Consider the following 24,768-nt stretch of genomic DNA (forward strand, 5'->3'; position numbering starts at 1 on the left):
CAGCTTGTTTCTCAATGGCTCCCACAGATCTGATCTTCTGAGAAGCTCCCACTGAGTGTAGGATGGGGACAAGGCAGATGCAGGTGCCCGGGGTGCAGTGCGGTGCTGCAACCCCCACTGGATAATCTCCCTGCACGTGAGAGAGGCAGAGCCACCTACATTTTGCGGGGAGGTACTAGAGCTGGCTGGGTGCTTCAACTTAATTCAGTAACAAAAGTAAGACATGTGGAAGATGGTGAAGATTTTAAGGGGGAGGGGAGAAGATGGGGGCAGTGGAAAGAGGGGGGTTGCATGCAGAGGTCAGAGCTGCAGAGGGGCCAAAGTGAGATGTAGATGGAGGATGCAGTGGTAAGCAGCTGTGGAAGAAGAAAGCTGGATCCTGCACTCTGTGTGTAGTGCATCCCCAAACTCTGCATTCTGTACATTGTGCAGCCCTGAATTCTGCACTATGAAAATTGCACACCCCTGAACTCTGCACCAATTATATTGAACATCCCTGAACTCTGCACTCTGTGCGCAATGCACGCCTGGTATTTAATGCCCCTTTAAGAACCTCCCACTGTTAGTAAAATTTTACTACACCCAGTATTTGATGCATTTCGGAGGGTGTTTGCGGGGTGGGATGGGGGGTTTGGGGGCCCTGGTTGAGTTTCTGCACCTATTTCCTAAGAGAAAAAAGTTATATATATATATATATATATATATATATACATACACACACACACACACACACACGTACAGATTCTCACACACACACACACACACACACACACAGTACTCAGCATAAATGAATACACTACACGCCAACAGATTTCTCAGAAAACCTTTACTTTCAGAATTAACATTTTCTATGGGACACTATACTACAAAATACTCACACAAATGCTGGTCTTTGATTGCAAACAAGATTTGTTAATTTTCACACACAAAAAAGTATGTTTCCTAACAAATTCATTCCAGAACATGTTGCAAAAATTAATACACCCCAATGAAAGTCTTAAGAGCAAAGCTAAATTTTAGACAACAAAATCCTAATTAACAAGATATTCAGCAACAGGCAATTCTAATTATTCATTAAACAGGTGTCCAGCAGACATTTGACTATAAAAGGGTGTTACTTAACAAAAAAAAACTTTCCCATTTTATGCTGTCAGCAATGGCACCGCATGGAAGAGAAATGTCACAAGCCCTAAGAAAGAAAATATGTTCTTTACACAAGAAAGGTGAAGGCTACAAGAAGATCAGCAAAGCTTTACTTATCAGTCAGAATACTGTAGCAAAATTGATACAAAAATGTAAAAAGATGGAACTGCAACCATCTCACAGAGATGTCCAGGCTGTCCATGGAAGTTAACACCTCGACAGGAGTGTCTTCTGATGAGAAGGGTTGAAGAAAAACACCACACAAGTTCACTGCAATTAGCTAAAGAAGTAGAAAGCCAAACTGGGGTGATTGTTTTCCATGACACAATAAGGCGTGAACTGCAGAGGAATGGCATGCATGTGTGTCGTCCAGGAAGGAAGACTGTCTTAAAGCCCACACACAAAAAAGCCTGCCTAGAATTTGCCAGGGCCCATGCTCAAAAAGAAGACTACTGGGACTCTGTACTCTGGGGTGATGAGACCAAGATAAATGTTTTTGGAACTGATGGCTTCAAAGCTGTATGATGTTGCAAAGGTGAGGAGTACAGAGAAAAATGCATGGTGCCTACAGTGAAACATGGTGGTGGCAGTGTCCTTCTATGGGGCTGCATGAGTGCTGCTGGTGTTGGGGAGCTGCATTTCATTGATGGTATAATGAATTCACAGATGTACTGCTCTATATGGAAAGAGAAGATTCTGCCATCACTCTGTGCCCTTGGTGGTTGTGCACTTTTCCAACATGACAATGATCCAAAATGCACATCTAAGGCCACTGTTGCATTTCTGAAGAAGAACAGGGTGAAGGTGATTCAGTGGCCAAGCATGTTCCCTGACCTGAACCCAATCGAACACCTATGGGGAATTCTGAAGAGACAAGTTGAGCATCACTGTCCATCCTGTATCCAAGCTCTAAAAGAGGTCATTCTTGAAGAATGAAAAAAAAGAGTGATGTTGCAATATGTCACCAACTTGTTCATCCCATGCCTAGAAGACTTGGTGCTGTCCTTACAAATCATAGAGGTCATACAAAATACTAGATGTAGTAGTTTCTGTTGTGCGGTGTATTCATTTTTGCATCAACTAATTTGAGTAAAAATGAAGATTTTGTCATCCAAGTTATATTATTAACCTTATTTTCATGTAATGAGCTAAACACATCTTCTATTAAACTCCGTTTTGTCAAAATTTGGGAAAGTGTTCATTGAGATATTGATTTAAATCTTACTTTTCAAAAAGGGGTGTACTCATTTATGCTGAGCACTGTATATATACACTGCTCAAAAAATCAATGAAATTCCTGGGATATTGATCTGGTCAGTCAAGTAGCAGAGGGTGTTATTAATCAGTTTCAGCTGCTTTGGTGTTAATGAAATTAACAACAGGTGCACTAGATGGGCAATCATGAGATGACCCCCAAAACAGGAATGAATTTGCATGTGGAGGCCACTGACATTTTTTTCCGTACTCATATTTTCTGACTGTTTTTCACTAGTTTTGCATTTGGCTAGGGCCAGTGTCACTACTGTTAGCATGAGGCGATACCTGGACCCTACAGAGGTTGCACAGGCAGTCCAACTCCTCAAGGATGGCACATCAATGCGTGCCATTGCCAGAAGGTTTGCTGTGTCTCCCAGCACAGTCTCAAGAGCATGGAGGAGATTCCAGGACACAGGCAGTTACTCTAGAAGAGCTGGATAGGTTCGTAGAAGGTTCTTAACCCATCAGCAGGACCGGTGTCTGCTCCTTTGTGCAAGGAGGAACAGGATGAGCACTGCCAGAGCCCTACAAAATGACCTCCAGCAGGTTACTGGTGTGAATGTCTCTGACCAAACAATCAGAAACAGACTTCATGAGGGTGGCCTGAGTCCCTGACATTCTCTAGTGGACCCTGTGCTCACTGCCCGGCACCATAAAGCTTGATTGGCTTTTGCCATTGAACACCAGAATTGGCAGGTCTGCCACTGGCGCCCTGTGCTTTTCACAGATGAGAGCAGGTTCACCCTGAGCACATGTGACAGACATGAAAGGGTCTGGAGAAGCTGTGGAGAATGTTATGCTGCCTGTAACATCGTTCAGCATGACCATTTTGGTGGTGGGTCAGTGATGGTCTGGGTAGGCATATCCACTGAGGGACGTGAAGACCTCTACAGGCTAGACAATGTTACCCTGACTGCCATTATGTATCATGATGAAATCCTTGGACCCATTGTCAGACCCTATACTGGTGCAGTGGGTCCTGGGTTCCTCCTTGTGCATGACAATGCCTGGCCTCATGTGGTGAGAGTATGCAGGCAGTTCCTGGAGGATGAAGGAATTGATACCACTGAATGGCCCCCATGCTCGCCTGACCTAAGTCCAATAGAACACCTTTGGGATATCATGTTTTGGTCCATTCGACACCACCACGTTGCACCTCAGACTATCCAGGAGCTCAGTGATGCCCTGGTCCAGATCTGGGAGGAAATACCCCAGGAAACCATCCATCATCTCATTAGGAGCATGCCCTGACATTGTCAGGTATGCATACAAGCACGTGGAGGCCATACAAACTACTAAGTACCATTTTGAGTTGCTGCAATGAAATTTCAGCAAACTGGACTAGCCTGCTGCATAATTTTTTCACTTTGATTTTTGGGGTGTCTTTGATTTCAGTCCTCTGTAGGATGATAATTTTCATTTCCATCAAACAATGGGGCATTCTTACGCTCCTAACACATTACCCAGTCCATATCAGTATATATATCCAGCATGATATTTTTCCCTATTGAGACCTAATGTGTTTTCAAAGTGCTCCTTTAATGTTTTTGAGCAGTGTGTATATATATATATATATATATATATATATATATATATATATATATATAAAATATACAGTCAGGTCCATAAGTATTGGGACATCGACACAATTCTAACATTTTTGGCTCTATACACCACCACAATGGATTTGAAATGAAACAAACAAGATGTGCTTTAACTGCAGACTGTCAGCTTTAATTTGAGGGTATTTACAGCCAAATCAGGTGAACGGTGTAGGAATTACAACAGTTTTCATATGTGCCTCCCACTTTTTAAGGGACCAAAAGTAATGGGACAATTGGCTTCTCAGCTGTTCCATGGCCAGGTGTGTGTTATTCCCTCATTATCCCAATTACAATGAGCAGATAAAAGGTCCAGAGTTCATTTCAAGTGTGCTATTTGCATTTGGAATCTGTTGCTGTCAACTCTCAAAATGAGATCCAAAGAGCTGTCACTATCAGTGAAGCAAGCCATCATTATGCTGAAAAAACAAAACAAACCCATTAGAGAGATAGCAAAAACATTAGGCTTGGCCAAAACAACTGTTTGGAACATTCTTAAAAAGAAGGAACGCACTGGGGAGCTCAGCAACACCAAAAGACCCGGAAGACCACGGAAAACAACTGTGGTGGATGACCGAAGAATTCTTTCTCTGGTGAAGAAAACACCCTTCACAACAGTTGGCCAGATCAAGAACACTCTCCAGGAGGTAGGTGTATGTGTGTCAAAGTCACCAATCAAGAGAAGCCTTCACCAGAGTGAATACAGAGGGTTCACCACAAGATGTAAACCATTGGTGAGCCTCAAAAACAGGAAGGCCAGATTAGAGTTTGTCAAACGACATCTAAAAAAGCCTTCACAGTTCTGGAACAACATCCTATGGACAGATGAGACCGAGATCAACTTGTACCAGAGTGATGGGAAGAGAAGAGTATGGAGAAGGAAAGGAACTTCTCATGATCCTAAGCATACCACCTCATCAGTGAAGCATGGTGGTGGTAGTGTCATGGCGTGGGCATGTATGGCTGCCAATGGAACTGGTTCTCTTGTATTTATTGATGATGTGACTGCTGACAAAAGCAACAGGATGAATTCTGAAGAGTTTCAGGCAATATTATCTGCTCATATTCAGCCAAATGCTTCACAACTCATTGGACGCCGCTTCACAGTGCAGATGGACAATGACCCAAAGCAGACTGCAAAAGCAACCAAAGAGTTTAAGAAAAAGAAGTGGAATGTTCTGCAATGGCCAAGTCAATCACCTGACCTGAATCCGATTGAGCATGCATTTCACTTGCTGAGGACAAAACTGAAGGGAAAATGCCCCAAGAACAAGCAGGAACTGAAGACAGTTGCAGTAGAGGCCTGGCAGAGCATCACCAGGGATGAAACCCAGCGTCTGGTGATGTCTATGCATTCCAGACTTCAGGCTGTAATTGACTGCAAAGGATTTGCAACCAAGTATTAAAAAGTGAAAGTTTGATTTATGATTATTATTCTGTCCCATTACTTTTGGTCCCTTAACAAGTGGGAGGCACATATGCAAACTGTTGTAATTCCTACACCGTTCACCTGATTTGGATGTTAATACCCTCAAATGAAAGCTGACAGTCTGCAGTTAAAGCACATCTTGTTCGTTTCATTTCCAATCCATTGTGGTGGTGTATAGAGCCAAAAATGTTAGAATTGTGTCGATGTCCCAATATTTATGGACCTGACTGTAGATAGATATCGATATATAGATTTGAATTTTATTTTTTTTACAATGTTAGGCTTTGGCTTGCAAAATTGTGATCGGTGTAAGTGTCGCCTAGGTTCTTTTACCTACACATTCGTACATGTTTTGGAGAAAACAAACTTTGTTTTCTCAGATAGTTTACCTTTGGGTCTTTTTTATACTACACCTATATTTAGGCAGTAAAATGAAACATGGTCATATTCCTCAACCCCCCTTCCCCCGTCAAATCACTACCCCCTTCATTTAATTGAATCATGGGGTGCTTTTCCCTACAGCCTTCTGTCTGTGTTTGAATTTGGCACAGCCACATCATCCAATCACAGATCTATTTGCAAGGATTTATGAAAACTGGCCACTGCAGCAGAGGGACTTGTAAATTTCAATAGAACACACATTTGGTGATGTCACCTCATTTGTAGTTCATTGCTTACTTTCTCCAGCCCCACAACAGTAGGTCTGTACCCCCATATGGACATGGGGCTGGGATGTAAACAATTCAGGAGCCTAAAAGGTACTGATTACAATGCTTCCCAGGCAAGAAAAAAAACCCTAAATGCACTATTTTTCTTTTACCAGTGTGGTTTATTTATTATTGTTTTCACTATGCTTGGACCATGCATTAATAGGTTCAGTTTTTGGTCTTTGGGTGGGATAAAGCCTTCATTTCTATGTCCACCTCTTAATTGGTAGCTGTCTAGAGATGTAAAATTTCTGGAAATTTTGAAGCCCTGGAAAAAACTTTTTCCCAAAAAAATTAAAAAACAAATTTAGTGTGGAGTAAATGTACAAATTGAAAGTCATTTTGTTATACTGGAAATGTGCAATGCAGTGTATATAAAAGTATTATTCTTGAAATAAAAGTACAGCTTATTCAATAGATAAACTAAACGTGATTTTTAAAATTGTATTTTTTTTACAAATGGAATAACAAGGACTGTATATGTTAAGAACATTTCAACTATACATGAGAACAGGTAACCACCAACCTTTCCCTCATAATATTTTAAAAGCTTCCTGTCAATATGCATTTCAGTTATTGACAAAGCTGATCCAGAAGCATGTATTGCTCTATGAAGAGAGTGATTAATTTTCTCCTGATTTTCATGTGTCATTTTATCTATAAATGAAGTAATTGTGTATTTTTGTGAGGCAGTGTTTTGTAACACTTCTTTACTTGATGATGCTGTTGGTTGAAGAAACACTTTGTGATTATCCTGAAGCTGCAGAAAGTGTTTCTGCGAAAGCTACTTGCTCTTTCACTACGGTCCTCATTTCATTCTATAAAGCAGTGGTTCTCAACCTTCCTAATGCCGTGACCCTTTAATACAGTTCCTCATGTTGTGGTGACCCCCAACCATAAAATTATTTACCCAGTAATTATAATTCATGAGTGTCGTTTTACCTCCAATACTGCTGCTTTCAACACAGTAGCTGCTTTTAACAGAGTAGCTGCTTTCAACACAGCAGCTGCTTTCTACACAGTAGCTGCTCTTTACACATCGGAAATATGTGTTTTCTGATGATCTTAGGGGACCCCTGTGAAAGGGTCGTTTGACCCCCAAAGGGGTCGCGACCCACAGGTTGAGAACCACTGCTATAAAGTATTTTTAAAAATCTTTAGGGCACCTCTGGTATGCCAGGGTGTGTTTTGTCATCCTTGTGGCATTTGGAAAATAATATTTCTTCTCACAATATTTGCACATTGCAGCTTTGCTCTCAGCAGAAATTGCACTCTGGAAATGTTTCCAAACTCTAGATGTTGGTCTCACCATTTTACTGAGAAGGAAAAGAAAAAACTATTTACTGACCAGACTATAGGTAAACTATAGGTAAACATTATGCAGTGATGTGGAGAATACTAGGAGTCATTTAAATAGTAAAAAAGATAAACTAATTTGTCAGACAATTTTACCCTCTTACCTGTCAATTAGGGCCTGAGAGGAGGACAGAAACTATCGTCTACTGCAGGGGTGTCCAAACTTTTGAAACAAAGGCCCTTCAAACTTTAGGGGGGCTAGATTGTGGCTAGTAGGAGTAGAAAATGTCCTGGCATCAGTGGGAGTAAACAACACCCTAGGCTTGGTGGTCAGTAGGAGGAACAGTGTCCTGTCGCTGGTGTCAGTGGGAGGAACAGTGCCCCATTGTCGGGGTCAGTGGGAGGAATAATGCCCCGACATTGGTGTCAGTGGGAGGAATAGTGCCCCATCATTGTTGCCAGTGGGAAGAATAGTGCCCCATCACTCGTGTCAGTGGGAGGAACAGTTCCCCATCATTGGTGTCAGTGGGAGGAATAACGTCCCATTGTTTGTGTCAATGGAATGAATAGTGCTTCCTATCAGCAAAAGGAAAAGTGCCCCAAGGGCCAGATAAAAGCAAGCAAAGGGCCACATCTGGCCCACAGGCCGCAGTTTGGAGACCCCTGGTCTACTGTATCCCAACAATCACCCAACTGTAGGAGGTACAAGACGGAGCCCACATGCAAACTAAACTGGAGCCTTTCCTAGAAAGTGGCAGAAATACATCTTGTTTGAGTCCTGAGACCTAAGAAGTACAGTATTACCTGAATTGTATTCCAGGATTTGCATGTTTTCAGCTGAGAAAACCTGCAATAATAAATACTTTTCAGAAATCTTTCCTTAAGGTCCTCATTTAATACTGTTTGAATACCATGTCATAGATATACTGTATTACTTATCATTGTAGAAAAAACATACTGTAGTTCACACTTTTTTTTTCAAATTTGTCTGGAAAAATGGCATTGAAAAAATTGGGAAAAAAGTTTTTCCCAATTTCTCCATTTTTTTTATCAAGACCTTCCCATCTCTAGAGCTGAATAATGCTCTCTAGAGCTCTCTTTCTCTGCAGTGGAAGCCTGCTGGTAAGTGAAAAGGCTGACTTCTGAGAGAAGACTAAAATGGTACATGAGCCTCCTGCTTGTTTTGGTGAGGGCAGCCTGTTGGTCAGGAAGTGACATAAGTTTAGTTGTTGGCTTGGATGAGCAGATGTTTTGTATGTTTTGTGCTGTAGACATGCTGTACAATACCCTCCTGCATTGAACTGTTTGCTTGCTACCTTGCTGAATAAGAGTGCAGAAATCTACGTGGACTGTCTCATGCAGGATTCACTACTATTCACAGTCAACACACAAAAATGCATATATGCACAGTAGTGCTAAAGGATCAGCGAGGACCACAAGGGCATGTAGTAGGTGACCATTCTGATGCCAACTCCCATTGAGTACTGTGAGATTCACCAATTCTGCCCTTTTCAGATCGGGAATTTTGAAATGTAAACATACACAGAAACAAAGGCCCTCGTGCTTTGCCATAAATACGTTTATTAGGAAACATCTAATGAGTGCATAATCACAAAAGGCACAGTCTAAAACAGCGATGAACACACAACCCAAGTGGCAGATTGAGATGAATAGAGATTAGAGATGAATAACACACGACTTGAGGTGAGCTATTTTGCCACATTTGTTATGCACAGGGCAGGCCAATGCAGTTATGTGCATGGTGTAAAAATGTGCATGCTTTTCGCACGTTCACAGAAATGCAAACAGTGAATGCAGCATTAGGCCTGGTTCACACTACTGGGGGCCGTGCGGCCCATGTTTGCTTAGGCACAGCAGCACATTCATTTCAATAGGGTGCTTTGCCGCATGAACTACACATGAAGTACATAAAAAAGGTGCATGCACCTTTTTAAAAACACGGCCACATGGAAACTGTACGGTCTTTTGACCAAATGGTTTCCCTGCGGGTTTCAACACCCACAATCACGCTGTGGGCTGAGATGCAAGGGGGTACCATGGCAGCCCCGTGCGTCTCACAAGAGCAGCACGATTTGACTGCGGGTGGTGTGAACCAGGGGTTATATGGATTTCATGTTTGAAATGTATTTTTTGCAGCTACAAGACATAGAAGTAAAGCTAAAATACAGTATAATATGTGTCTGTTTCTTTTTCTTTTTTTTTATTTAATCCCTATACTGAATAATAATGCCCTGCAGCTGTTTAAATCAGTATAAGGGGGCGTGCCCTGAGCATGGCGGAGGCAACAGCCCCATTGAGTGCGCTCCTGCTGAGACCCGGGGGATATCTTGCTCCATAGACATTATCTCTCACCCTCTCCCATTCCCTATGGGTTGGGAGGGGTGCAGTGCATCCAGACACCCTCCAGGGCCAGGTACCTCGACTCCCCGCCACGGCATCCCAGAGTTCTTCATGCCAGATGGTAGGGCCTGTTCCTCCCGCTCCGCTTCTAAGATAGTGGCTGCCCACACATGCAGACCTGCACTGTCTCACTCCCGATCCCTCTCTCCCATCCCAAGTCCCATGTTGCAGCCAGCTGAGGGCAATGGGTAGGGTCCCCCCTGTGCCACCTCCATCTTCACCCGCTGACGGTCAGGGACATAAGGAATGGGACTTCAGGGATTATCTCCGGGCCTTGCCCACCTGTACAGAAATGGAGGCCTATGTGAAGTGTCTAGAGCAGGGATACCACTTCCTCAAAACTGAATTGCAGGTGGCCCGCTCAAAAATTGCTGAGCTGGAGTAGACATGTCATCAGTTGTGCAACTTCTCAGGAGCAGCATCAGGATGCCCACGAGGACCACATTGCCCACTTATTCCTTCAACACAAAGTTTTAGATAATCGCAACCACCACCACAACATTTGGTTGCGGGGCTTACCCGAAGCAATGGGCACGGAAGATCTTTTACCTATGGTCCAGGGCATTTTCACAGGCTTTTTGGACACTTCTAATTCTGTGGATCTAGAAATTGACAGGGTGCATTGGGCCTTGGGCCCCCGTAATCCTGATCCTACTAAACCTAGAGATGTCATTTGTCGGGTGCACTTTTACCGTACCAAGGAGGACAACCCGCAGAAGGCTCATGAGAAGGGCCACCTGGACTTTGATGGGGCGTCCATTACGCTTTTGCCTGATATCTCTCGCCATACCCTGGAGAAGCGGAAGGCTCTCAAGCCCTTACTTGCTTTGCTATAGGAAAGCAATATCTCCTATTATTGGGGCTTTCCTTTCCAACTGAAGATCTGGCGTGAGGGCAAGTTATTCACCATCAGACGTCCTTCTGAAATTCCCTCAGTGTTGTTGGCTCTCCATCTACCTGACCTTCCTACCCTGGACTGGCCTTGGTTGTATTCCCTGCCAGTAGTATTTGGATGCTTTCGTACTCCTCATCTGATGATGTCCACCACTTCGGGTTCTGGGCCTCCGGCAGAACCCGAGGACACCGGCTGATATCCATCTGTATGGACTTCATCACTGCTGCTGCTCATTTTTCTCTCCACTTTTTATTTTTTCGCATCAGGGTCCTTGTCCGGTGTTTAATTTTCTGATGTTCTGTTTTTTGTCATTGCATTTATTATGATTGTTTTTCTACCGATATGTTATATGTGCATCTATAGGGCTGCCTTTGTTGTTGCCCCTGGTGCTGTGGGGGGGTTCTCCCCTGCTCCCTCTGTGGGGGTGTGGGGGGGGGGACTCCCACTCTCCTGATGCCTATGTGCCCATTTTTGGGTCTGTTTATGGGGCATTTTGGAGGTGTATTTCCTGTGGCGTTGGGTATGCAGGATGCAGGATGTGGCGGCGGGACAGAGCAGGGGAGGATTGTCCCCAATTGGGTTTGTCAATTTGCTTCCTATTTGGGGCTTTTACCTCCCTGTGGGAGTGGTACCTTCCATTTACTCCATTTGCTCCTTGTCCACTATTTCCCTATTTGAGTGTGTGGGCTACTCATTCTCAGTTTTCCCCTTTTTTTGGTACTTTAGCACCTATTTTGCTATGAGATGCCCACTGATTGTCCCGTTGCTGTGTGATATACCAGTATGTCTAGTCTCCAGTGTTTCGTGGGGGTCTTGGTTGCTTTGGATCTTTGGTCTGTGCCTTGCCCCTCATGGAATCGTCTATGTTTTGTTCATATTTTGCCTGTTTTGTAGATGTCCCTCTTTGCTTGACTTCAAGGTTGTGTTTTTTTCGCCCCACATTTATGGACTCGTGCTGAAGGGAGGCCTCCTTTGGACGCTTGCTAGGGTGACTCGGCCACTTTGCCTCTTCGACCCGTGTCTATCTATGTCCTGCTTGGGGTTCTCCATGTGCCAATAGCACTGGCCTGTGGTGAGGGGGGGGGTGTTTGATGTTGGTGGTTTCCCCTTATTATATTATTTTGTCTGTTATTGTTTGAGGATCCTTAATATTGTTGTGCCTTACCTCCTTACCTACCCCCGGATGTCTTTTGTGAGCCCAGTCTGTGCATGTCCATTCCCGCCCCCCCCCCCGTTCAGTGTTTTTTTTAATTTTTCCATTGTTTTTCCTTTATTGTTGTCCTCCTGGTTTTCCTTTTTTGTTGTTTTTGGGTTAAGGGTAGCTCTACACACAGTGAGAGAATTCCTCTCCCCTACTGTTCTTTTTCTGTTCTCTTTTCCTTGTATTTTTCTCTTTTCTTGCTTTTAGATTTCTTTTCCCCTTTTCTCTCCTTCCATCTCCTTCTCCCCTCTTACCCCCCCCCTCCTTTTATTTATCTCTCTCTTCTCTCATCTTCTTTTCTTTGTTTTTCTAGTTCTGTCTGGGGATGGAGTCCAGGGCACCACCCCCTACCCCTCTTAAGCTTTGTTCTTACAATGTTAATGGGTTAAATAACCAATCTAAGAGGGGACAGATACGATACTTCATGCAGAAGTCCCAGGTTGACATTGCATTGTTCCAGGAGACCCACGTTTCTGCTGACAGCCTCCTGGTCTGCCCGAGGAGATATTACTCTAGATGGTTCCACAGTATAAATCTAGGGACTTCTCCATTGCCATTCTCCCAGTTCTCTCTTTGGAACATAGGTCAGATCCCAATGGGCGGTATCTTTTTGTTAAGTTCTCCCTTTGGAACAGGCTGTACACCATGGCTAATTTCTATGTCCCGAACCAAGATCAGGTTGTCTCTGTGACATGCTATTTGCGCCTTCTTGCTGATTTTGCAGAGGGTACGGTGTTGTTGAGAGGTGATTTTAACGTGGTTTTGGAGCCCCTCCTTGATTCCTTTTCCCTCCGTTCCCAATTGTCCTAAGGCCGTTTTCGACTTTTGAAGAAATAATTTCATGATCATCGACTCTTGGAGCTCTGGCATTCGCTTTATCCCGAGACTCGTAGCTACACTTATTTTTCATCGGCGCATCAATCTTATAGCCTCCTTGATAATTTTTTCGCAAGCTCCCAGGTACTTGAGTGGCGTCCATCTATGGATATCGGTTCTCTTATCTGGTCTGATCACTCTCCCTTGTTCCTTACTCTGTATCCTCCACATGCTCCTCATTCTTACTGGACCTGGCATCTTAGTGATACCCTGTTGGTTGATCCTACCTGCCAACAGGCGTTTTCTACCATGATTAGTAATTTTTTCTCTGATCATGCCATGGATGAAACCCTTTTGCTGTTACAATGGGAGGCCCTCAAGGCGGTGTTGCGCCTTGATACTGATCAGGTGGGTTTTCTGCAGGGTAGGGAAGCCCGTGATAACACTTTGAAAACCCTCTGGTCATGAATCTTGCTCAATCTGTGGGACTCTCTGCTTACCTCTTGTCTGTTGATGCAGAGAAGGCGTTTGACAGAGTGGGGTGGTCGTTTTTGGCCCAAACGCTTTCTCAAATAGGCCTGGGCACTGGTTTTCAACAAAAGATTCTTGCTCTTTATTCCTCCCCTTCTGCCAGAATTTGTCTTAATAGCTACTTGACAACACGTTTCCCTATAGCCAATGGCACTTGGCAGGGTTGCCCGTTATCTCCTCTTTTATATGTTTTGGTTATGGAGCATTTGGCGATCACACTTCCTAACAATCCCAACATCACGGGTATCTCTGTAGGTTCGCAGGATGTTAAATTGGCTCTTTTCGTGGATGATCTCCTGCTCTATGTCTCTAATCCTCATGTGTCTCTGCCTTATATTTTGTTCGATTGGTACAGTGAGTTTAACAATTTCAAGGTCAATTTAACGAAGACAGAGATTCTTAATGCTTCTCTGTCACCTCTCCGGTTGCGTGAGCTCCGTTCCTCGGCCCCTGCCCTGAAAGTTCCAGACTCTGCCTATTGCTACCCCCGGCCATTTTTCAGAAGGTTGCAAACTGCTTTTACGAAGTTCATCTGAAGCCGAGATTACATAAAAAGATATTGATGCTTCCTAAGCAGAGGGGCGGGGCAGGGGCTCCTGATTTGCACCTTTATCATGCAGCGGTGGTGCTTTCTCATCTGTTAAACTGGTCCCACTACGCTTATACAAAGCAGTGGGTTTCCTTGGAACAGGTTATGGCCCCATGACCCCTCTGTTTGGAAACCCCCAGCTCAATCTTTTGGACATTTCTGTCATTGGAGCAAGGCCACTCACAGGTGTTTGGTGCAAATACTTCGTCAAGGGTGTTTTCCGTCATTCTGACATTTCTGCACCCTGGGTCGGGCCTCCTTTGCCCAATGGATGGAGTATAGGTAACTTTGCTCCTTTATGCGTACTTTTGTTGATTTTGACTTTCTGACCAGGGACTCCATTGAATCCTTGTTCCTTTGGGATCTCCCTCCCTTGCACCATGTTTCTGTGATTTATCAGATCCTTCTTGCTACGGTACATCCGGATCTTCCACCATATGCTTCTAAGTGGGCTGGGGCCCTTGCTACCCAGATATCAGATGAGGATTGGCTGAAATCCTTTACCCTTACCCACCGTTTGTCTCTGACCAGTAGAGTACAGGAAACTAATTTCAAGTTGCTCACTTGTTGGTATAGATGTCCTACTTTACTTCACAGGATTTTTCCTTCCACCTCTGATCTCTGTTGGTGCTGTCGGGCTGCTCTCTTCCCCATGTCTGGTGGGAATGCCCCCCAATTCATTCGTTTTGGGGTCTTATTGTGTGAGTCTATTCTGCGGTTACAGACCAGACGGTCTCCAACATGCCTCAAGTTGTTCTGCTCTCTATCCTGCCTGGCTCTTTCAAACATATCAAACGCGGACTATGGCATCATTGTTTGATGGCCGCCGCCAGGCTTGTTATACCTCGCCATTGGCAAACTAGCTGTGTCCCGACTTTTCTGGAGTGGGTAGAGGAGATGGAACACATTGGACGTATGGAGTCGCTCTTGGCTCAGGAATTGGGCACTTCGGAACACTGTCGTCAGACCTGGCTCTCCTGGAATATGTAGAGGGAGTCCTCAGCACTCCGCACTCTCTTGGCTGCTTGAGCGGGAGTTATCTTTTTTCTCTCTTTCCGGTTCATACTGGATTGTTGTCCCACTGGGCGCCTTTCCTCAGACGGATCTATTCTTCACTTTCTTTTTCCTCCCTTTCTTTTCTTTCCCCCCTCTTCCCCCCCCCCCCTTTTTCTTTTCATTCTTCCTCTTGCCTTCTTTCTCTCCTCTTTTTTTCCTCTACTTTATGCTTTCCTGGGCAATTGTTAGCTGGAGGGGAGGGGGTGTGGACTGCTAATGGTGGGTTCCATCGCTCCCTTTTCTGGGCTGATCTCTATTGTTATGTATGGTACATAATTCCACAGGTATTTGCTTCTTTTGAGGCTCTTTTTGTCTTTATTATCTGTATTCTTTGGGGGCCTGACATTGTTTGTACAGAAAGGCTACTTGCACTTTAACCTTGGTTCTGTAATTGAAGATATCCAGTACCAGATTGTAACAGTTTATTATTGCCTTTTGCACTTCTTGCTGGTCCTCTTCCTTTGCCCTTTCCCTCGCCCTTATTTTGTATTTTCTGTGTTATATCCTACCAGTGTTATTGTTTATATGAATGCTCTTTTTTCTGTACAGTTTATGAAAAACTTTAATAAACTTAGATTGATCATAAATCAGTATAAAACATCACTGAAGGTCCTATTTTGTATTGTCTTGGGATGTCTGCAATGAATAGTTGATCCTAGATTCACGCAGGCTATCGCAGCTTGAAAATTGGAGTGAAACACTGCTTTTTCTGCACATTAAAAACAAGAAGCAGGCATTGGTAAAACGCTGTAGTCGTCAAGTTAGCACTAATACAATTGAATGTTTTCTGTTTTGCCTGTTTTTTGTCTACCATATGACTTGGAAGGAAAAATAGCATTCACACATCAAACATTCATACAAATGTACAATGCTCATGTCCGCATAGCAATCAGAAATTTGGCACTGCATGTTATTACACTCTGCAGCAGAATGATCTGTCATATTGGTTAAGGCAGACAGCAATATCCTATGGGGTGACTGTGCAATATAAAAATAAATCTGTACACAGTATACATTTATTTTAAATTACTATTTGGTCCAACATGGACACCCCTCCGTTTTAATGACTTTGAGTGTTTCCAGTGAAGAGTACTGTTAATACTGCAGTATGGAATTAGATAATTGAAAGCCTCTAATATGTGGCAACAATTTAGGAAAGGCTCTTTTCTGTTCCCTCATAACTGTGTCCCTGTGCACAAAGCCAACTCTTTAAAGGTAGTTTGATGAGTTGGGTGTGGAAAAACTTAAATGGACTGCACAGAGACATGACCTCAAGCCTACTGAACATCTTTGGATTGAATTGAAAGCCAGGTCCTCCTATTCACCACCAATACAATTGGCACACATTCCCAAAGACACATTGAAACATTTTCTGGAAATCTTTTCAAGGAGAGTGAAGGCGGTTATAACTGTAAAGTGTGTGTGTGTGTGTGGGGGGGGGGTTGGCAACTCCATATTGATGCCCATGGATTTGGAATTAAATGTTCATCAATCTTATATAGGTGTGATGGTCTGGTGTACACAAACTTTTGGTATGATGCAAAGAGTAAATTACCACACTTGCCAAATCAATTTTAGGGGCAACTGAACTGAAATTATTACTTTTTCTGCAGAAATTGAGATTGATCCCCTTTTACTTACTGAGCCTCCCTATTGATCCCATTATGTGATGAGTTCTTTATTGACAAAGGCAAAAAACAGTGAGGTTAAGCCTTTTTAATGAAAGTTGAAATAAACACATTTTGACATGTGGTTTTTGCTGAAGATAAGCTTCTGTCTATGCATATTTTCATTATGTGCTCAACAGAGATATGTGAACTTCTGAAAAGTGATCAGCTATATTCTGTCTGAATGTTTTAACAATTTGACCCTTCGACTGTGAAATATAGGACCCAGAATTCCTGTTGAAGTCAATGGGGATCCAAGTCAATCTCCAAAATCATGAGTATTACAGAGCAACAAATAATGCAAAATTGTGCAGAACGGTTTAGGAAACTCCTGGAAACCCTGCCTGATGAGAAGATGGGGTCAATACAGCTTGAGCTACTTTTCTGTAAAAATTCTACCAGGGATAGTAAGACAGAACGGCAGGAAATGGCGACACTCGCAGTGAAGCAAAAGGTGGCCAGGCAATAGTAGAAGCATATATATAACATAGAGAGCCTTTGGTCACCTCCTCTCAGAAGCCTTTTGGGAATTCCATCTGTCAAAAATAACACTGAAATTTGGATTTGGCTAGAGACATCTGAATTTATAAAATTAAAATTTAAATGTTCAGTTTGAATCGACTAGATTTGTGACAAGAATTCCCAAAAATTCTATTACAGGTAGACATTGGATGGTACCAGCTGGCTTGTAATATCTTTTGGGGTTTTCATCAGAAAGATCTTCCCAGAGGAATTACAATCTCCATTACCACTCTGGAGACTTAATCCTGGTACACACAGGCTGAATATTGGCCAATTCGACAGAAACTGACTGACACTCGACCCGTGTGTACAGCAGCCTGTTCAACAGAAGTCAGGAGAACAAGCATGCTGGAAAAACAGCAGTCGATGGCTGCTAGCACTGAATGGTGTGTTCTGGTGGGGGCAGTCCACCTGTCAGAACACAATAGCCTAGTGGGTAGATCTGTGTACTAACATCACATAGTTAGTACAGTGAGCCCCTCAGTGTTAACTGTTGTTCAGTTTGCTGGGTTGAATGAAAAAACTGCCTGTGTGTACCAGGCTTTACTCTTTTTGCTAAAGTGTACATGATGTTAAAGCATTAAAACATGCTAAAAAAAAAAATAGGTCCATTGCTATAAAGAGAGAAATTAGGAAACTTTATCGACATTTAGAAATGTCCCCATCAGAGTCCTTCATTAAAAGTAGTTCGGGAATTTAAGCCTGTGGTGTCCACTTAGAACAGAAATAACACCGTCAGAGACACTGACCCTATAATGCAGAAAAGTGATTTCGGATCTCCTAAGAACCCAATGTCTGAAGACATTTGAGGAGTTTCGATACTCTAACTTTACTCTGAAGATTCATCTTCCAACTGATAGGACAAAGGGCACAGGAGATACAATATATTCTAGAACACATTCTGAAGAATGATCTGAAGATTCTAAAATGAGCACACATAGAAAGGCGTCTACTTGCTTTTCTAACTACATAGCAGCAGGAGACTTTATATCTTGCTATAGAACAGTGAGCACAGGTATAGCATGCAATAGATCTTTGTAACAGTTTAATGAATGTAACTGGGAAAAAAAATCTTTTCAGCTGCTTAAATCAAAGCATCTGAACAAAGACTAGCTGTAGTAAGTTTTAGTACAACAAGCGGGTACAGATTTATAAGTAAAAATGTAAAAACAAGACAAGGTGTTGATGCTGTCAACCACGCATTCACTGTACATTTCATTCATGCTACTAAATGGGAGGACTAAGTATTTATTCACACCAGCATCAGCGCTAAACACATGGCCGCTGGTGTGCACTAAGAAGGACAGTGTCAATACATTGATCTAGGCAAATCACACTGTTTATTTTTATTTACAATTTTTATTGAAATGTCATAAAGTGGCATTTCATTAAGTTCTTTTGCCATGACAAACTTTTTTTCAGTGTGCACAGCATGGTGGTATGAACTGGCATGATGAGGAACAAAGCTGCTTGCCTTGTCATGTCTTGCTTTGGGAATGTGCTTAGTTAGGCTGCTCAGTGCAGTCCCAACACAACTGGTTTGAAAGAGCTCTAAAAATCAGCAAGACCCTCACTTTTTTTTTCCCTCTTCCTCTCTCTCTTTCAAGGGCAATTAAATACATTTTCTGCAAGACAGTCTCTCCACATGTGGTATGCTTTCAAGGGCAGTTGTCGTCATGTCAAGGTTCATATTTTTTACCAGTTACATAGTCTATGCATTACCCTAAATGCAGCTTTTTGAATGGGTGCGGGAGAACCATGGACATTTTCCATGGTGCTCCAGAGTTTACAGGTACGACCCTAACAACATCTAATCTAACACAATGGAAAGTTCAGAGGTACAAAGACAACTAACATGATGGGCATTGCCAGAAGGGATGTAGCTGGTGATGACAGAGAAGCTTGTCTACTAGGAATAGTGTATACTGTAATAGGATATGATAGATGACTGAAAACAAGATGGTAAGTTGTATATAGTTGCTTTCCAGAGCAACAGAGGTTCCTGGTGAAGCTGTGGTGCAGATGAGCATTCAAACTATTCTGGATACTGTTTAAAAATACATTACGGATAGAAGTAGAGGAACGGTAATTGGATTTGAAAAAGGGAAAAATGTATTTCTGCAAAGCTGCAGGTGATGCGACTTACAAAGTAATATATCCGCCATGGTATTTAGCTTATAGAAACCATTTAGCTATTAGTTGGCATTTTTTAGGTTGTAGTAGATACTTGACAGCTGTATTCTGATTAGTTGGCAGTTAGAGTGAATGCAGCTGTTACTTGTAAAGAGTCATTTCATCTGAAACTAATATTTAATATATTGTCACAAATTGAAATCTTAAACAAATTCTTAAATTTCTCTGGAAATCCAGTAACAATTCATCTGTCCTTTAGGTCTTGGGCTTTCACTTCTGCTGCAGCTACAGGGTCTACTACGTCTTTGGATTTCTACTTATGATATTGAGAATGCAACAGTAGGGACGACAGGAATACTCAACACTCCACATCTGGTGAGAATTAAAGTAGAACTATAGGCAAAACATTTTTTTTATTTTGGATAGAGTACAGGAAGATTTTTTTTTCACCATCTGTATCCCATTAAGAAGATTCCCTTCACTTCCTGTTCCATAGCCAAACAGGAAGTGAGAGGAAATCCCTGAAAATTAAGGGACTTCCTTGGGGACCCCTAGGTCACCAGAAATAGTATCCCCATTGGAAAATGATCCCCTCTATTACTTTTCTGGGGAAAACTAAAAATTTGGGATTTTCTTTTACTTTCACTTTCAATGATAATGGTAAACAGGGCAAATAGGTGAATCTCCCAAAAAGGGGTACAGACAGCAATAAAAACTGACAAGCGTTCTAATCCATCTCCACTATCCAAAACTGAAAAAAAAATTGTCTGTAGTTATACTTTAAGCAAGGGATAAAAATAAGGTGTAAACCAAATGAATTCTACAGAAATATTACTGGGCTGACTACTAATTGAATGGTACTAGAAAAACTTGTACCAACAGAAGAAGTGCCAGGCCAAATGATAGAGGAGTTCTAATTAATTTATTGGCTTACAGGAAAAGACATCCAATGCATTTTGGGATGAGAAAACACTCCCCATTCAGCAGGGTTTCAGTTAAAGTCTTAAACTTGAATAGACCTAAAATAGTGCTTTCAGTTGTAATTATATGTAAGGAAGTTGATTGCTGGACCAGGAGAATTACTAAACAGGAGCATGTGTGTGAATGGCAGTAAAGGTATTCTCCTGAAACAGAGACAACGACTATAGCTATGTGGAAGCCAATGAACTTCCTAATCCCCTAATGAAATCAAATATTCCCTGGATGAACAATCACTGGTGCTCTTACTTATAAACGTTACATTCTGTGCATTTAGGAATGATTTAATTAACTGAGATGGCTAGAACTACAGTGCATTGAAAAAGTATTCATACTCCTTGAAATGTTCCACATTGTGTCATGTTACAACCAAAAATGTAAATGTATTTTATGTGATAGACCAACACAAAGTGGCACATAATTGTGAAGTGGAAGGACAATGATAAATGGTTTTCAAAATTTTTTACAAATAGATATCTGAAAAGTGTGGCATGCATTTGTATTCAGCCCCCCTGAGTCAATACTTTGTAGAACCACCTTTCGCTGCAATTACAGCTGCAAGTCTTTTTGGGGATGTCTCTACCAGCTTTTCACATCTAGAGGGTAACATTTTTGCCCATTCTTCTCTGGAAAATAGCTCAAGCTCTCTATCCAATCTATCAAGATTGGATAGAGAGTGTCTGTGAACAGCAATTTTCAAGGCTTGCCACAGATTCTCAATTGAATTTAAGTCTGGACTTTGACTGGGCCTGGCTAACACATGAATATGCTTTAATCTAAACCATTCCATTATAGCTTTGTATGTTTAGGGTCATTGTCCTGCTGGAAGGTGAACCTCTGTCCCAGTCTCAAGGCTTTTGTAGACTTTAACAGGTTTTCTTCTAAAATTGCCCTGTATTTGTCTCCATCCATCTTCCCATCAACTCTGACCAGCTTCCCTGTCCCTGCTGAAGAAAAGCATCCCCACAACAAGATGCTGCCACCACCATGTTTCATGGTGGGGATGGTGTGTTCAGGGTGTTGTGAAGTGTTAGTTTTCCACCACACATAGCGTTTTGCTTTTAGGCCAAGAAGATCAATTTTGGTTTTATCTGACCAGAGCACCTTCTTCCACGTTTGCTGTGTTCTCCATAATGGCTTTCTTCTTGCCACTCCTCCATAAAGGCCAGATTTGTGGAGTGCATGACTGTTAGTTGACCTGGAGACAGATTCTCCCACCTGAGCTGTGAAACTCTGCAGCTCCTCTAGAGTTACCATGGGCTTCTTAGCTGTTTCGCTGATCAATGCTCTCATTGCCCAAGCTGTCAGTTTAGGTGGACGGCCATGACTTGGTAGGTTTGCAGTTGTGCTATACTCTTTCCATTTTTGGATGATGGATTGAACAGTGCTCTGTGAGATGTTCAAATAACATTTTTTTTTTATACCCTAACCCTGCTTTAGACTTCTCCCCAACATTATCCCTGACTTGTCTGGTGTGTTTCATGGCCTTCATGATGTTGTTTCTTTACGAATGTTCTCTAACAAACCTCTGAAGGCTTCACAGAACAGCTGTACTTATACCGAGATTAAATTACACACGGGTGGACTCTGTTTACTAATTAGGTAACTTCTGAAGGCAATTGGTTCCACTAGATTTTAGTTAGGGGTATCAGAGTAAAGGGGACTGAAAACAAATGGACGCCACACTTTTCAGATATTTATTTATAAAAAATTTTGACAATTATTTATCTTTTTCCTTCCACTTCACAACTATGTGCCACTTTGTGTTGGTCTATCACATAAAATCAAAATAAAATACATTTACGTTTTGGGTTGTAACATGACAAAATGTGGAAAATTTCAAGGAGTATCAATACTTTTTCAAGATACTGTAGGTTAACAGGAATCTATTCCACATTTTCACAGGTTTACTGTGAAGATGCCTTTATTTATGCGAAGGTTATACTTCTTTTCCACCAAACTCAAAAGAGTGCCCCATGGTCATTTGTAATGGTCTTAAAGTGAATAACTTTAAGCTATAGTAACATTCTTTTGGACAATTTTTTTTATTCATTGTAAACATTTGGTTTAACCAATCAGGTTGGCTAAAAGTTTACTATAAAGATAGCTGGACACACAGCTTTATGTTTGCAACTCTCTACAGGCATACTTTGGAAATAATCCAATATATCACATTGGAGATAGTCCAGTTTTAGTTTATCAGGCCAGTGAAATATCATCTTATTAATTTTATAAGAAACCAATTTTTCTGTTAACAAGCCCAGAATATATTTTTATAATAATATATTAATGAACCATGAATATATGAATTATAAAGACTGCCATGAGGCAAGTTCCACGTTCCATGTACTGAATTGTTGGTTATAAGTTTAGATTTCTGGAAAATGTTAAAAAGCTGAAAGGGATCAGGTTGACAACCATGATATGCGTAGGTACATATCTTCATCCAGAGACATTTGAAAACCGATGACAGACGTGCACTTATGAAAACATTATGTGAAAAAAGCCTTGGAACATTATCTTTCACTACTAATGTTTTGTTACAATTGAAAATGACCTTGACATATCAAAAGCATTTTTCATTCTCTGCCAGTTATGAAACATGATTCAGCCCATTATAGTTTTATTACTTGAGCCAAGATAATGAGAAATGATTTGAATTGTGTCACGCACAGAAATAGAGAATAGTTACTGTTACTTATAGCAACTCCAAACCCTCACAACAGCTCAGATAAGCCAGGTTCAAATTGTCAGCTCCTCTCATTGTTTTAGAAAAGGATAACAATTAAATAAATTTTCAAATCCAAATTTACCGTCGGTTGGAAAAATAATTTGGCAGAAAAAAAGAAATAAATTATGTGTATAATTCAATAGAGAATGGTTGAGAACTAGTAGTATCAGTTGAGCTTTTGTTTATATAATGTCTTTTTTTAGATACATGAAACATTTTTAAATGAAAGAATGGTATATTCATCATTGAATGTAGGCTTTTCACAGACACAGACTATAGTCAATAATCACAATATATACAGTGAAGAAATAAGTATTTGATCCCCTGCTGATTTTGAATGTTTGCCCACTCACAAAGAAATGATCAATCTAAAAATTGAATGGTAGGTGTATTGTAACACTGAGAGACAGAATAGCAACACAAAATTCAAAAGAAATGCATGTCTAACAAATTATGCACTGATTTGCATGTTCATGAGGGAATTAAGTATTCAATCCCCTATCATTCAGCAGGATTTCTGGCTTCCAGGTGTCTTTCATACAGGTAACAAGCTGAGATTGGAAGCAGTCTCTTAAAGGGAGTGCTGCTAATCTCATGTTGTAAACCTGCATAAAAGATACCTATCCACAGGAGCAATCAAACAACCAAATGCCAAACTCTCCACCATGGCAAAGACCAAAGAGCTGTCCAAGGATGTCAGGGACAAGATTGTAGACCTACACAAAGCTGGACTGGGCTACAAAACTATCGCCAAGCAGCTTAGTGAGAAGGTGACTACAGTTGGTGCAATCATTCGCAAATGGAAGAAACACAAAAAAAATGTCAGTCTCCCTAGGTCTGGTGCACCATGCAAGATCTCACTTTGTGAAGTGTCAATGATCTTTGGCATCAACTCAACTCGCCATGTTTGGAGGAGGAGGAATACTGCCTATGACCCCAAGAACACCATCCCAACTGTCAAACATGGTGGTGGAAACATTCTGCTTTGGGGGTGTTTTCTGCTAAGGGGACATGACAACTGCACCGCATCAAAGGGACGATGGATGGGGCAATGTACTGTCAAATCTTGGGTGAGAACCTTCTTCCCTCAGCCAGGGCATTGAAAATGGGTTGTGGATGGGTGTTCCAGCATGACAATGACTCAAAACACTCGACCAAGGCAACAAAGGAGTGGCTCAAGAAGAAGCACATGAAGGTCCTGGAGTGGCCTTAATCTGATTGAAAATCTGTGGAGGGAGCTGAAAGTTTGAGTTACCAAACGTCAGCCAACAAACCTTAATGACTTGGAGAGGATCTGCCAAGAGGAGTGGGCCTGTTAGGAATGGACTGGCCAGCAATGGTGGGACTCACCTGCCTTTTGATCTGCAGTACCAGGGCTGGCCAGCGGGTGCTCCCAGCAATCAGAGACTCAACCTTTCAGCCAGCTAACACCTGGAACTGATGATGCTGGGGTATTTAAGGGATGGCCAGACCCACAGACTCTGCCTTGGTGTTGTGTTTGTCCTGGGCCCTGTATCTGTCCTGCATCCTGTTTCTGTCCCTCTGCCTGACCCTCTGTACTACGCTGCTTGTTACCTGTTTTGATCTCTGGCTTGTGACCCTGACCATCCCTCTGCCTGACCCTCTGTACTACGCTGCTTGCTACCTGCTGAACCTGGCCTGTGACCCCGACCATTCTCTGCTTGCTCCCCCTGTACCTACCTGCCCAATTGATATTGACCCGGCCTGCCTGACGACGCTTGCTTGTATGTACTGTTATCTGTGGGTGATTGGTTGGGTTTGTTTGCACTGTATT

The 24,768-nt window shown here is 42.1% G+C and overlaps 1 protein-coding gene across 4 annotated transcripts in view; it reads right to left on the minus strand.

The window, feature by feature from the left end:
* The window catches only part of LOC149470815 (sodium channel protein type 2 subunit alpha-like), a 214,232-nt gene that overhangs the window by 166,611 nt on the left and 22,853 nt on the right, over positions 1 to 24,768 (minus strand). The window lies entirely within an intron of this gene.

Source organism: Staurois parvus, unplaced genomic scaffold (assembly GCF_062004578.1).
Source record: "Staurois parvus isolate SC_StPar_1 unplaced genomic scaffold, SC_StPar_1.0 ptg000031l, whole genome shotgun sequence".
Classification (NCBI taxonomy): Eukaryota; Metazoa; Chordata; class Amphibia; order Anura; family Ranidae; genus Staurois; species Staurois parvus.